The sequence below is a fragment of the Lactuca virosa genome, chromosome 5 (genome assembly GCF_052849685.1).
Source record: "Lactuca virosa cultivar CGN04683 chromosome 5, Lactuca_virosa_CGN04683_v6, whole genome shotgun sequence".
Lineage (NCBI taxonomy): Eukaryota > Viridiplantae > Streptophyta > Magnoliopsida > Asterales > Asteraceae > Lactuca > Lactuca virosa.
In genome coordinates this window covers 448,603,185-448,618,069 of record NC_136430.1, presented here as the reverse complement: position 1 = coordinate 448,618,069, position 14,885 = coordinate 448,603,185, and the positions used below count along the sequence as shown (strand labels likewise).

Sequence of the window (14,885 nt, the reverse complement as noted above, 5' to 3'; positions counted from 1 at the left end):
CATGTTTCTACTGGTATAGAAAAAGTTATGTGGCAAATAGAATTTTGATCGAAAAAAAAAATCAACATAAATTACAATTAAGTTTAAATTAAAAACAATGGAAGTTATATATTTTACTTATTTATTATTTAACGAAGCAATATTTTTTATTTTTTTATTATTTTTTTAATAAAGCAATATTAATCTCTAGAAGGCCTCCATTCCTTTAAATGAAAAAATTGGAAAGTCACAATTTCTAGATTTAGAAACAAACACTAAAGCAAAACTTAAGCTTAAATTTGTGATTGCGTAGAAAGAAAAACAATTGATTTCCTTTCCTGGCATTAGGGGTGTGTATGGGGCGGTTTGGTTCGGTTATTGGTCAAAACCGAACCATAACCATTATGATTGGTTAATGTATTTTGGTAGCCATTGGGTATAGTTAATATTGGTTATGGTTAATGGTTTTTGTCGGTTAACGGTTTTGGTTAATGGTTAATATTGGTTAACCATAATCTTCAAAATAATATAAATGACGAAAGTATATTGACATAAAAACTGAAAACGGAATACAAAAAAGTCATCGACGCCAATGTTTGTAACCTAGCTTATAGTAATAGAATAAAATGTATACATTTGATACTCAGAGTGAGATAACACATAGTCACATTCAAAATCAAAAACATTCAATAAAAATATAAAACTTTAAAAAAATGACATTAATAATTTCATATATTGATAATTGATATTAACATTAAAATAAAGTCAAACAATCATACACATTCAATGCGATTAAATCAAAAACTATAAAATAAAATAGCCAAACATTTATATTATTTGTTATTTGGATAAAAAAATTCAATCACTCATATACATTCAATGTGATTAAGTCAAAAAAATCCTTCGAATAGGTCTATAAAGTCAAAGCAATCTTTGATTAGGATTAACGGTGTGAGAAGCATCCATTTAGGATTATGAGTGTGAAGATTAAACTAATTGTGAATAATGCTTACAAATTGTAGAATTAACCGATTAGGAATTACAACATTAATGAATAATCTAACTATTGGCATGATTGGAAGATTGTGTGTGTCTGCGTGATCAGCCTTTTATGGTTTGATTGTTCGTTCGTCTCCTGATTAGTGAGGATTAATGAATTATATTTTGGAATTTTAATGGGTCTTAAATAACTTTTACTATATTATTTTATATATAATCTATAACTTTTATATATTAAAATATAAAGTTAGCGGTTCGGTTAATAATGGTTCGGTTAACCTATAAAACCATAACCGAACCGTTAGTTATCGGTTAACAAAAATTAGAAACCGACCCAACGGTTTTTAAAATGGTTCGGTTATTATGGTTCGGTTATATCGGTTAATTTGGTTTTGGTTCGGTTTTTCGGTTATTATGCTCACCCCTACCTGGCATGTTAGATGACTATTAACATATAAATACAACTATACAACAAGATCATTAACTAAGTTTTATAAATTAATTTTATTACTTGAAAGGTGGTAGAAAAATGAGCAGAACAAAACAAATATTTTTTGTACGTATTAGATTGATCGACACAAAATATTATAAAATGTGCTAATATTCTCAATAAAACACTTATAAGTTATAAGCATCAAAATAAACTTGAGCCATTCTCATCTACTTACTTTGTTGCCAATATATTGGGTTATCACTTATGAATGCATGGAAGTAGCTTTCTTTTTCAACTTATGTAGTTACTTTCAATCCGCAACCAATTTATACAACTAATGCATAACAAATTAAAGCTTGACTAAATAAATTAATGGATTAATGTCGCTCTTAGAGTAACAAACTTTCTTAAATTGATTTAAATGGTCCCTCAACTTATTTTTTGGCAAAGAGATAATGTGGATGCATATCTCCTTATTTTGTCCTTCTAACCTAAGATAGCATGCCCACTATGTCATACAATAAGTTGGAGAAAATGTGGATGCCTAGTCAACATGACTTAGCCGATACATGGTTGTCCACTTGGACCTAAACTTTATTAAGAGGGAAATGACGGATTTCACTTACTTTCTTCCAATGAAATGAGGGTATTTGACATACTCCAGCAAAACTAAGCAAACAATCACGAGATATGTATACAGAGGGTAGTATTAATAAGGTTTTGAGAGAAATCTTCTTAAGCTTCCAATGAAAACGAAAACGGGTATTAAATAAAGATGAAAAGTATGGAAACTAATATTTACCTATATTGAATTCGAAGACAACCACAATAGTATGACAACCTTTCTAGGGTCGGGATCGGCCAATTTCCCAAGAATTAACTACCATCCCTCGTAAATTACTCCATAAACCTTTGAATTTCTTTCCGATTGAAACGAAACCCACAAGCCTTCACCTCACCATTATCATCGTACACACCATATGTTTGTTCTAATGATGAAGAAATTAGTTTCTCTTTCTCCATGTTCTCTAATGATCCATGTTTGTTGCCCATTTCTATAGGGTTGTTGAAGACTAAACTTGCATCTGTCATATGAAATAGCAGTTGTCAATGGAGTTACAATCCCATTACGTCAATTGTGATGAGTTTCCTGATACACCCAATTAGATGGAGGATGGAATGAGCCATTTTTGTGCAAAAGCATTCATATTGATGTTTAAAGTGTGGAATTGAGAGGAAATGATAAAATGACATGATAACTTCGACTCGGAACGGGAAGGGAGTAGAATAGGAATCCATACAAGGGATGTCGCCTTGGTAAAGCCTTGTTGACCAACAAGTATGACATGGCAAATGTGTAATTGGCTTACCTATTCAAATTTTCAGAAGGGACAATTTAAACCTGACAAAAGCCATTGTATACCCCCAGAAAGCTAGAAAATAAGTTGATGGACCATTTAAAACAATTCGAAAGAGTTTGTTGTCCAACCATTATATTGACCCTAAATTAAGTGAAAAAAAATCTCAAGTATGTTGTTAGAAAACCTAACTACTATACCTAAAATTTTTACAACAATTTTTTTTTTATTCATTTAATTTGTTAAAGATAAAAACAACCTAAATCAACTTGTTTACTAAATAAAACAGCAAAAACCGCAACCACTAATCTCATATATTTAACATAGATATGAATCATTTCCATTGTTATTTTTCTTTTGAACAACCAACTTAAACACCCTTTAATCTGCTCCTAAACTACATCGAAACTTGAACCATGAATTTATTGGCTAAGAGGCACATTTCCAACATTCCTGATACTGCTAAGTTACAGGCCCTTTGGACTTTGGTATTTCCTTCGGTTATATCTCAATCCAGATAACCCCACAAACTTTCCTCTTACCCACATCATCTAATCCATCCCTAAATTTTTTTCACATCATCTCACCTCCCATTTCCAGCAATCATATTAGAAACCATAATTTCATAGTTGCTTCTCTCTTTCTCACCTTCAAGGAGTCCCTGCCTCATAATATCTGCCATTTTTGAATCATTATGTGCATCACAGCAAGAAAGAACTGCACCCCAAATACCATAATCAACATGTTATCCCAACGCGTTAACAAGCTCATAAGCCTCGCCCAACTCCCCAGTCATACCAAGAAGCTTCACAAAATGAACATAATGTTCGGTCTTTGCTTCAGTGCCAAAATCGCCCCTCAATCTTCTGAAAATGTCTCGACCTTCTTTAAGAAGACCACCATCGGAGCAAGCAGATAGTAAAGCAGTGAAAGTAGATTCATCAGGTTTAGACCTCGATCAAGAACCTCATGAAACACTTCAAAAGCCTCGATACTATTATTGAATTGTATGAAACTTTGTTTCTTTTAGGCATTTCATCAAACACTTTAAGTGCCATGTCCAAATAACCACATTTTGAGTACATGGCTATCAATGCAGAAGACACCATGACCTATGAATGCAGGCAATGGCGTATGGCATAGCCATGTAGCTCGACACCTGGTGCCAAAATGACCAATTGTGAAGTTACAGCCAGTAAAATGGAGACAAGAACGGAGTCTAGCTTTTTACCATAGGAGTTCATTTTCTTGAAAGAAGTTAAGGCATTATGATGCTCTCCAGATTGTGAAAACCCAAATATTAAAGCTGACCATGTTACTAAATCGGTATGTGATAAACCGCTAAATACTTTATAGGCTGAATTCATACAACCACATCTTGAGTACATACTAACAAGGACACTACTTATGTATGTGTTAGAATCAAACCTGCTTTTCAAACACTAACCATGGATTCCTTGGCTGATTTCCAGCAAGCTAGAACATGTTAAACCCGATAATAACCCTACCACTGTATACCCATCGGGTTGATTTCCAATTCTTCTCATCATAATAAACAAATTTAGAGCTTTCTTCCAGTACCCACAAGATCCATAACCTGTAATCATTGTGTTGTGTAAAACCAAGTCGTGGTTCTTTAGCCTATCAAAGACCATTCTTGCATCATCAACGAGGCCAAGTTTAGAGTAAGCTGACACAAGTGCACTAGCGGTAATGGAGTCCAATCCCAAATCAGAAACAATTACTTGCCCATGCACAAGCTTAAGAGCTTCAAGATCGAGTTGTTCAGAACAAGCACGTAAAATGCAAGCAAATGTGAAATTATCGGGCTTTGTTTCTGAGGCTAGTATTTGTTTGAAGAGTGTAAATGCATCAAGAAAAGAATGGGTCTGGGCGTAAGCTCTTATGTTGGAATTCCATTCCAGAGGTAGACAGTTTTGTTAGGAGTTTCATCAAACAGGTTACAGGCAGATGTGAGGTCATTATTGATTCCATAAAACCTGATGATTTTAGTTGCGTAAAATGGGTCATCGAAAAGGCAGGTCTTGATTAGCAAAGCATGAAATGATTTGGTTCTCGAAAGGGTGTGATTTAGCTTTGAGAGTTCAAATACAAGCGACTTAAAATGAACCAACGTCAAGTCACTGTCCCTTTCCAACTCATCCTGTCATTTTATGAAACCACATCATACATAGATACTCGAAATGCAAACCACAATCAACAACAGAGTACTAAAATGGCTGCTTATTGCTTATTCTCACCACAATAAGCTAATTTAAGTGTTGGAATAGGATGCTTAAAAAATCAGTTTATTGTGGTAGGAATAAGTAAAATAAGCTGATTTTAATAAGCAAGGGGGAATGTTTATTGCTTATTGCTTATTGGTCATTTTACTCATATAAGTTGTTTTATTTTGTCAAACACTTAAATGTTTATTGCTTATTGCTTATTCCCACCACAATAAGCTAATCCAAACACATTTTAAAAAAATACTTATTCCCACCACAATAAACAAATAAGCAATAAGCTAATAAGCTAAAAATTATTTATCCAAACACCCCCTAATTTTGCTAATTGCGTAAGAGTTTTGACAATATAAAAGGGAAAATACCACAAAAGACATTAAGTTTACATCAAAATTCTAATTTGACACAGTGTTTTTTTGTCTCAAATTTGACACTGTGTTTTCCACTTTGTTACAATTCTAACCACTTGACCGGTCAACCTTGTTACCTGCTGACGTGGCACGATGACATGTCACTTTTGATGATGTGGCATGCTGACATGACATGATGATGTGTCAAAATTGAATTTTTTTCCCACAAAATGTAACATCCGATTTTTAGGTATTTCCATTTTATCCCTTGGCCCAATTAAAGTTTACATCATTGGTCCCTTGTTGTTAAAAGACTTGCACTTCAGCCCATATGTTGGGCGTATGTGAGGTACGCGCAACGTACTTGTGAGAGACATGGAACGCGGAAGCCATGCTAGTTAGATGGGTGTACATGTGGTACGCAGGGCGTACTAGCTCAACCTCTAAACCCTAAATTTTTTGGTTTCACCCCTATTTAAACACCTTAACTCACCCTTGGACTTCCCATAATCAGCCTCCACTCCTTCCAAAACTAATCTCGTGTATAAACCTTGTGTGTGAAGATTTTGAAGCTTCTTTGTGATTTTGGTGCCTTCTTGTTGAAGAAGAAGACTATTGAAGAATGTGGTGTTGCTTGCAAACTTGTGGATCCAAAAACTACATCACTTTGTGTATCTCTTGAAGGTATAAAGTCCATACCTTGCCAATGTTCTTCTTAGATATCTTTAGATGGGTTTTATGAGCTTTTTGTCCCAAAGCTTGGACCTTTGTGAGTATGGATTACTTCAGGACATTTTGGACGTCCTTTTAGATGTATTAGAGTGCTTAGATTCATAAAAATCGTTGCTTGATGGTCCCTTTCCAGCCATGCAAGAGTTTGGTGGTTATGGATTAAGTTAGGGTTTTAAAGTTTAAGTTATTTTTAGCCATGCAAAGGCTTAAAGTTATGGACTTTATGGATTAAGACGTTCTATGGAGGTCAGATCTATGTTTGGATTGCATGTCTTAATGATTAAGACATTTTGGAGTGATTTTGGTAACAGACGATATATGCCCAATGTACTTCTTGCTACACCCAGCGTAGCCAGTCCTGACCCCGACCCCACCTGATTCTTCGAGTACGCCCCACGTAGGAGGTGTATGCCCAACATATGCGTTGAGCAGTTGAATTTTGTTGACTTTTGACTTTTGGTCAAGATTTAGGGTTTTGGACCATGGAAGGGGCAAAATGGTTTTTTTCCCTTAAAGGGCATAATTGTAGGACTTGGACTTGTGAGTTGAGTTATGGACCTTAATTATTAATTAAGGTTAATTATTGTGTTCTTAAGCGGAGTCTTGTTCCGACAGTTCGGGTGCAGGATTTATCTGTTATCAATGTCATGTGAGTCTTCTCACTTATTCTTACCTATGTGGTAGAATAGTTGTAACTGTGATGACCAACTGGGTCTAGTTGTTATTATTGTGTTATATATGTTGTTTATGTGTGACTGACACTGCTGATAGTCTTCAGGGTTGTTGATAATCCACAGGGCGTGTTGTTTGCCCATTGAGACTGCTGATAGTCTCTAGGGTTGCTGATAACCCACATGGCGTGCTGTTTACCCATTAGGACTGCTGATAGTCCCAGGGTTGCTGATAACCCATAGTTGTTTATTTATGTTGTGTTGTATGTGATATCTTGGAGAACTCACTAAGCTCCGTGCTTACAGTTGTTGATTATATGTGTTTCAGATACTTCTAAGGATCACGGGAAGGCAAATGTCTGATTGTACACACTCGCTGGGAGATTTGTTACTGGCCATTTTGTGGCACTCTGGTATTTTGTTATGATGATTTGTATTTGATACTTGTGTTTTTCCTATAACTTGGTTTATGAACAATATTTTGGGCAATTTAAAAATGAAAATGTTGGTTTGAAATTTGAGGTGTTACAATTTGGTATCAGATCCCTGGTTTGAGGGATTTGGATGAAATCTAGGGTAAATCCAAACTCAAACTAAGTATCTGAAGATTTTTATAAAAAGTTTTCAAAGAAATTAAGATTTTTACAGGAGAAAACGTAATGAAGCAGTGTGTACAATCAACCAGAGCTTGAGCGGTAGTTTCCCAAAATATCTTAATTTATATTATGAGTAATGTAGAGTTGTGTAACACCCCGTTATTTTCTTCTTTAAAAGTCAACCCTAATCAATCATAGTCAAACTTGGGTCAACTAAAGTCAACTTAAATCTTAATCCATCTTAAATGGATTAGATTAATATTTTGTAAGTGTTTACGCCTTGTATTCAAGGTGTTATATGTTTAAGAGGTGAAAGCTTGAAGTCCGAAGACCATTCTTTCTTTCCCTTCGGACAGCAGCCTCGCAACCGAGAACATCAGGCTTCAGCCGTGAACGAGGGCCGCAAAACCTCAGACCGTGAACGCTTCTCGGCCACCACCGCCTTCGGACCGCAAACGAGGTTCACGGTCGTGAACCCTTCGGACCGTGAACCATCGCATATATATGGGTGTTAGCCATTTTCTCCTCATTTCTCATCTTCAAACCATGAATTCTCCCATTCTCTCTCAAGTATCATCAACCATGAACCCTCCTTTCTCCTCAAAAGTGTAAGAAACACTTCCATTTTCTTGTTGTTCATGTGAAACCCTTTGATTCCATCTTTGATTCATCACCTTTTCTTCAAGATCATCAGGTGTTCTTGGGCCGTGAAACATCCCAGGGCCGTAAACACATCATCTTGGCCGTGAACACTTCAAGTGTTCTTCATGTTCTTGGACCGTGAACCCTTCACTCTTGGCCGTGAACTCCATTTCAGCTTCCTAATTTTCTTCTAACACTCTTTTGGTGAGTTACTCTTGCATCCTAGGTTGTTTCCTAAACACCTTTGTAGTTATATTCATTAACATTACACATATTTGTGTAATAATATGCTAAATAGGATCTATTTTTGCTCGAGACTTCACTTGGGATATCAATCATCCTATATCATATCTTCAATCAAATCTCCAACATAAGGTGAGTTCATACCCCTTTAATTTACCTTTTAAATGATTTTAAATGCTTTTAAGGGGGGGGGGGGAATACAAGTTGAACACAATTTAATTGTGTTAATAATTACATGTGATATCAATCACACAAAGGATTTCCTTATGCTTTTAAGGATTACCAAATACTTCCATAATGACTTAAAGTCATGTTAACTCTTTTAAAAGTCACATAAACTCTTTTTAGAATACCGGTAAACTCTTTTAAATGTTTGTATAACTTTTTAAACTTATAATTCTAAAAATCATATTTATATATGTATAAGTATATAAATAAGACTTAAAGGGATTAGGACTAATGAATTGCCTTATTTTCTTTTCCTTGTCTGGATGTGGAGTTAAGGTGGTGTTATTTGTCCGAATGTCGTTTCCTTCTTAATTATGTATATTATACATATATGGATATAAAATGTTACTTCAGTCGGTATCATTACCTTTGTATCATGCTTAGCAAAGGGGTACATTCAGGAGAAATCATGCTAATCAGATAGAACGTATAAATTAGGTATAATTTATGAAACAAACGAGAAATCTATTTTCTAGATAAGTATACGAGATCTAAACTACTTTGTCAAGAAAAGAGTATAATTCGATCTTTACTCAAACTAAAATGTGATGGTACGTATTCAGGACATAGCAATATACTTGCTATGTTACATTCTTGTAAACAGAGTCTCTTGGAGGGAGAGCGGGCATTGTGTGTATAGATCTATACGGGACTGACAATCCCACATCCCGACTGCTAGCTACAGTCCGGCAGACAAGCCTTGGGGTGACAAATGTCACATATTCAGTTTCGACGCCAGAAGGTCGTCATGTTCATTCTAGTCCAGCATGATTACAACTTTATCACATTTTAACCCTATTTAACTAGTTTAATATTATGTAGTTATTACACCAGTAGTGTATTTTTAAGAATTACTACTGCACCAATCACTTTCCATAAGCAAAAAGGAAAACATTCTTCTTATAATTTTATGGTGAATTAAAATTATGTCATACTAGGTTATAAGTACATTAACACTTAAATAGAACGGTTTTATGGGATTAAGACTACTTATCAGTTGTAAAGCAGAAAATATAGGATTTTCTGGAACGTATTCAGTCACTTTCTTTAAACTAGAATAACATAAAGGACCGTTAGTGGTTAATTCTATAATTTCTTAGTTTATACATTAAAGTTATATATAAATAATATCCGATAGGCAGTGGAATGTGTGACTTCCGCCTCATTTTCTGTTCCTTGTTTGGTTGTGGGCTTAGGGCAGATTCATACATTTAACTGTCTGTTCGATATTAAATTATATATAGCTAGTATAAACTAAGTGATTATAGAAGGAACTATTGTGGTTACCAATTTACTTAAGAAAATATATGATTTTCTTAAAGAAACTTTTCATCAAATGTCAAGGAATTATTACAGTTAACTCCGTAAGCACCTAGTGAATACGTCAAGGTTATATACAATGAGGATCTAACAAACAACAAAATGTGTGACTTCCGCCTCATTTCCTGTTCCTTGTTTGGTTGTGGGATTAGGGAAGATTCACACAATCGATTGTCTGTTTGATCTGGATTGTATATAACTTGTATTCATTAAGTACTCATAGAAGAAATTGTAAGAGTCATTTTTAATTATCTCTCGTCCCATCAGAAAATGTAGGATTTTCTGAAGGAACATGCGAACTCTTCCAAAATAACTTAGAGTATACTTTTTATAATAAAAATACTTATGAACTCACCAGCTTAAATGCTGATCTACTCTTTCAAAATAACTTGTATTCTCAGGGAATTCAGTAAATAGGTACATACCCGGAGCTTTTGAGAAGACAGTCTAGTGCCGTGTTGCGTCTTTTGTCTTTTATTGTACCTACTTTTTATGTCGAATAACTAATGTATAAACACTTATGTAAAAACTTATACATTATGAATGCAATGGTTGTTGTACTTTGATTACTATAATGCATGTGTTGTGATACTTGACATGACGTCATCCTCCCCCGAACGTTTCCGTCATTCTGGTTTGGGGGTGTGATAGATTGGTATCAGAACATTGTTTATAGTGAACTCAGTATATCAGTCATGAAAGATATACAACTATAAACACATTGGGATAAAAACACTCTGACCAAGAATTATACTTTAAAATATAACAATATTTTATAAAATTATAAGTACATGCAAAATATATATACTAGAACGAGTATCACAAGAAGAACAAAACAAAAGTATTTGGATGTTGGACATTACAATTAAACCTGGACAGTTATGTAATCATATCTGGGATCAATATAGCCTGATCAACTATATTTATTTGAGATATGACCAACATGTGTTTGGAAGTGATTGTAGTGTTGCAACAAGTCTAAAACTTACCTAGGTACCAGAAGAATTCAAGAAGCAAACATAAAGTTTAAAATACTATAGGAGTATTTTATGATGCCATAGCAACAAAACTGAAAACTTATTAACTTCATATATCAAGAAGTTCAAGAATCGATCATATAATTAAAATACTACAGGAGTATTTTTGGTACCATAAATAAACTTTTGGGAAAATTTTTTAAAAAAAAAGACCCTTTCTGGTAGGTCTATAATTACTAAGTGTATACATTAAAGTTATATATAGTTGAGATTCTATAGACTTAGAATAAGTGATTTTCACTCTACTTCCTTTTCCTTGTTTGGATGTGGTTTTAGAGTAGGATCACTTATTCGAATGTCTATTTGATCTAGATTATATATAATCGGTACACACTATGTGATTATAGAAAGACCGGAAAGGATCATCTTCGTAAAGATTTAAATTTTTATTAATTTCATAGATTCTTTAGACATTCCCATTCTCGTGTAAACCACATAGGTAGATGTAACCACCTCACCACAACAACCAACAGAGGAATCAACGAAGATCCAGAAGAGATTCGTTAGGAGGATTCCGAGAAAGAAACATATGAGGAGTAAAGAAACTATAGAACCCACCAAGTGCCCTTACCATATTAAGGACACCAATGAGAGGTTCACATGAACTTCCAGGATTCGAACTCTCCATTATGAAGTAATGGGGATCAGTGGCAGAATCGGAAGTAAGACAGCACAGGAATTCAATATACCTAAAGAGGAGAAGTACACTATATAGATATCATGATAGAACAAACCATTACCGCCCAGATTAGATCAGAGAACAAAGGGAAACCACACGTATTGCATGCGATGTGGTTGAGTGCCTTTTACGTCACATTAATTACTAATAAATTGATACAATCTAGTGAGTTAGTGATTACATTACTCACATTAGGTATTAAGCTTATCATCTTTTCCCGTCATGGCTGATAATAGAAAATCGGATCACGAAATCTCAATTGAGAGTGATTATTTTCTCAAATTCATAAGTCTAATCCATGTAGACTCTATTATGAATTATTTTCAAATCTTTTCGAAAGTTGGAACACGATATCCACCAATCGAAGGTAACTTAGTTCGGATGACCCTCGGTTCATAAACATTCTAGAAACTTATTTATGCTCTTTACCAGGAATGCATCATAGGGATGTAGTTCGAAACATTGAGAACCGTTTAACAAAACGACAAATTTATATGTATATATAAATGATTAGAATACATCTAGAGGCAACCATTGTTGCTCACGAGCTTGTTTTCTCTTCATGTAGCAGAATCATGCCTCCAAAGAAACGTAACCAACCCACCGGCAAAACACCAATCCTTCAGATAGATGCGGCTACGTTGAAAGCTGCAGTCACAGCAACCGTAGCAGCTGTCATGGCTCACCTAAATGCTAACAATGCAAATGTTAGCGAAAATGTTATCGGCAATCCCGATCGTGGAGATAACCAATTTTAACAACAGGTGACTACATGTAAAGACACTCCGGACCTCAAACCTTATATCCTAAAACTAAAATTCAAGAATGAAAAAGGGAGTTGTTCAACTCAAGGATCTACTAAAGGGCAACAAACTGGGGAAGTCAATACCCCTATCAGCCCTGCTATCCCAACACCGACCACACCGTACTTAGGTAGTGGAATGTGTGACTTCCGCCACATTTCCTGTTCCTTGTTTGGTTGTGGGCTTAGGGCAGATTCACACATTTAACTATATGTTCGATATTAAATTATATATAGCTAGTATAAACTAAGTGATTATAGATGGAACTATTGTGGTTACCAATTTACTTAAGAAAATATATGATTTTCTTAAAGAAACTTTTCATCAAATGTCAAGGAATTATTACAGTTAACTCCGTAAGCACCTAGTGAATACGTCAGGGTTATATACAATGAGGATCTAACAAACAATAGAATGTGTGACTTCCGCCTCATTTCCTGTTCCTTGTTTGGTTGTGGGCTTAGGGCAGATTCACACAATCGATTGTCTGTTTGATCTGGATTATATATAACTTGTATTCGTTAAGTACTCATAGAAGGAATTGTAAGAGTCATTTTTAATTATCTCTCGTCCCATCATAAAATGTAGGATTTTCTGAAGGAATAGACGAACTCTTCCAAAAGAACTTAGAGTATACTTTTTATAATAAAAATACTTATGAACTCACCAGCTTAAATTCTGATATACTCTTTCAAAATAACTTGTATTCTCAGGGAATTCAGTAAATAGGTACATACCCGGAGCTTTTGAGAAGAGAGTCTAGTGCCGCGTTGCGTCTTTTGTCTTTTACTGTACCTACTTTTGATGTCGAATATCTAATGTATAAACACTTATGTAAAAACTTATACATTATTAATGCAATGGTTGTTTTACTTTGATTACTATAATGCATGTGTTGTGATACTGGACATGACGTCATCCGCCCCCGAACGTTTCCGCCGTTCTGGTTTGGGGGTGTGACAAGTTGATATCTTATAAGCTGCAAGAACTGCATGCTAGTTAGTGGTAGGCTAAGGATCCTGCAGGAATGGTATGATAGGGTTGCCTGATTTGTGATGCCTTTAGCCTAGGAATTAGTTATTATGAGATTGAATCTGTCATTGTTATTTGCTTGGTGTATGTTGTATAATTGTACATAGTTAGGATTTTATAGCCTTAGAATGTTTGATTTAACCTTTCTTCATGTTCCTTGTTTGGTTGTGTATTTGAGTAAGAATCATTTATTTGAATGTCTATTGAGTCTCGTATTGTGTACGATTGGCCTGCGCAAAGAAAATGACAAGGACAATGGAGATCTTGTTAGTTAGAGCAGTGCTAGGGAGCAGACTAGAATGAGTGTCTAGAGGCTTAGTAGTGGTTCTGAGGATAATATATTAATAAGAAATAGTATTATTTAATTAATAATTAATCAGAAATTAATTGGAATTAATTTTGGGATTAATTGGATTAATTAAAAGTAGAAGGACTAAAGGTGACAATGTTCAAAAGTTGAACATTGATCAATTCTAGAACCTCAAAGTGGGGGTGGACGAAATCTAGAAGGGGTGCTAGCGTTTTCCTTGGGCATTAAGGAACCTTGGATGACTTAGGGAGGGAGTAAAGGGATAAAGGCTTTATCTAAGGAAACTGCCTTATCCTAACATCCATTAGTCACCTATATAAACCCTCTAAGGGTTATGATTTTCGGCCATCCCTTTTCCATTAAGTCTTTGAGTCTACTTCATCCAGAAGTTAAAGGGGACCCCTAAGGTCCATAAAAATGTTTCCTTTATGGCCATGCATGCACTAAACAAGATCATCCACTTTCTAGGTCAAAAAGGGAAGAAATGAGCTTCAATATTTCATGCATGCCTCAAATCCATACAAACTTTCAAATCTGAACAATATTATGATCTAGGGACTCTAAGAATCCATAAAGTTGCCAACTTTATGGATTTACCCCACTCAATCATGCATTAACATCAATAAGATGGACAAAAGTCAAGATCTATCCATGATAAGCAATAAAGTTGGAGCTTTTGCTACTTACAAGGGCCCAAAAACAAGAAAAGAAGATGATGATGAAGCCTCCTTGCTGAACCAACACTCTAGAACCTCTTCTTTTTCTTCTTCTTCTTCTAGCCACCAAAACACTAAAATGGATCCAAAATCACCAAGATGGATTAGGGTTAGGGTTTTTCTGAGTTAGGGGAAGGTGGAGGTTGAAAACCTAAAACTTCGTCAGCTTGGGTTGCAGCGATCCTCACGTCGTGAGCTCTTATTGCTCACGTCGTGAGCTCTTATTGCTCACGTCGTGAGCTCAGTCCCGGATAGAATCTTCATGCAGTTCTTTTCACGTTGTGAGCCTTCATGCCACACGTCATGAGGATCCCTTTTTCTCCAAAAATCCAACCTTTGACCCTCTGAAACCCTAATTCGATTCATCCAAGAAAACGGATGTTACATAAGGGTAAGTTAAATACCCCAAATACCCAATTGGAACATTTCAAATGCTTAACGAGTTTAAGTATTTTAAACAAATGTGAACAAATTAAATCATAATATGGTTTAATTACAAAATTGGGACAAA

General features: G+C 35.0%; 1 pseudogene; it reads right to left on the bottom strand.

Annotated features, from left to right (window-relative positions):
* Nucleotides 1-3,076: 3,076 nt before the first annotated feature.
* The window catches only part of LOC145114257 (putative pentatricopeptide repeat-containing protein At1g64310 pseudogene), a 28,145-nt pseudogene continuing 16,336 nt past the window's right edge, over nucleotides 3,077-14,885 (bottom strand).